Source organism: Palaemon carinicauda, chromosome 5 (assembly GCF_036898095.1).
Source record: "Palaemon carinicauda isolate YSFRI2023 chromosome 5, ASM3689809v2, whole genome shotgun sequence".
In the NCBI taxonomy this organism is placed as follows: Eukaryota; Metazoa; Arthropoda; class Malacostraca; order Decapoda; family Palaemonidae; genus Palaemon; species Palaemon carinicauda.
The window spans coordinates 128318773-128319734 of NC_090729.1; positions in this window are offsets into that span (position 1 = coordinate 128318773).

The following is a 962-nucleotide window of genomic DNA, read 5'->3' on the forward strand; positions in this document are numbered from 1 at the left end:
ATATCAAAGCAATTTGGATATAAATGCCATAAGGTTTAAAGGTTTAAAGGTCGCTCATGAATGGCAGAGGCAAGGGACAGTGACATTGCCATGGCAATCAGGACAATGTCCTAGAGACTGACCATATATTATATGATCAGCGACCAAGCCTCCTCTCCACCCAAGCTAGGACCATGGAGGGCCAGGCATTGGCTGCTGATGACTTAGCAGATAGACCTATAGGCTCCCCCAAACCCCCTAACCTTAGCTCATAAGGATGATAAGGTTGCAGACACTAATGGCACTAACGAGAGTGAGCGGGACTCGAACCCACGACTGGCAAACACTAGGAAGAGACGTTATCAATCAGGCCACAGCAAGAAAAGGCCCTACAAAGCCTTTTGTTAGAATGTTGTTAACCTTTTAGTTCTATTAAGAGCGAATACTATGTGAAATTTGGCAGAACTTTAAGCAATAATAAGATAAACAGTTAGTCGGTTGTCATGCCGGTAACCCAAATAACTTAGAAATTAGATTTGAAAATGGATTATTACATAGTTATGGGTTTTGGGCGAGCAACGAGAAAACTGAAATGACTGTTGTCACCTTCTTCACTCTCTAAACAGGCATATCCTTGCTTGTTACCACCCTCAAACCCAAAAACCTAACCTCAATATCCTAAAATAAAAGTTGCAGAATACCCCCTACCCCAATTACCTAACCCCTAAAAATCCTACCAAAACACATACGGGCTGCAAGATTGCCAAAGGGCCAGGCAATCAAAAAAAAAAAAAAAAAAAAAAAATGTTAACGAGATCGAAAATATTATTAACAAGAATCCCCTTCCAAAGATATATCAAAAGAAGGTTGGACTGCGAATAATAGATTAAACAAGTTTCAGTTCCCACTCACCACATACCAGTTATGAAATATAACTTTCCGATGCAATGATATTAAAAAATAACGAACTGTTTTCATGTGTG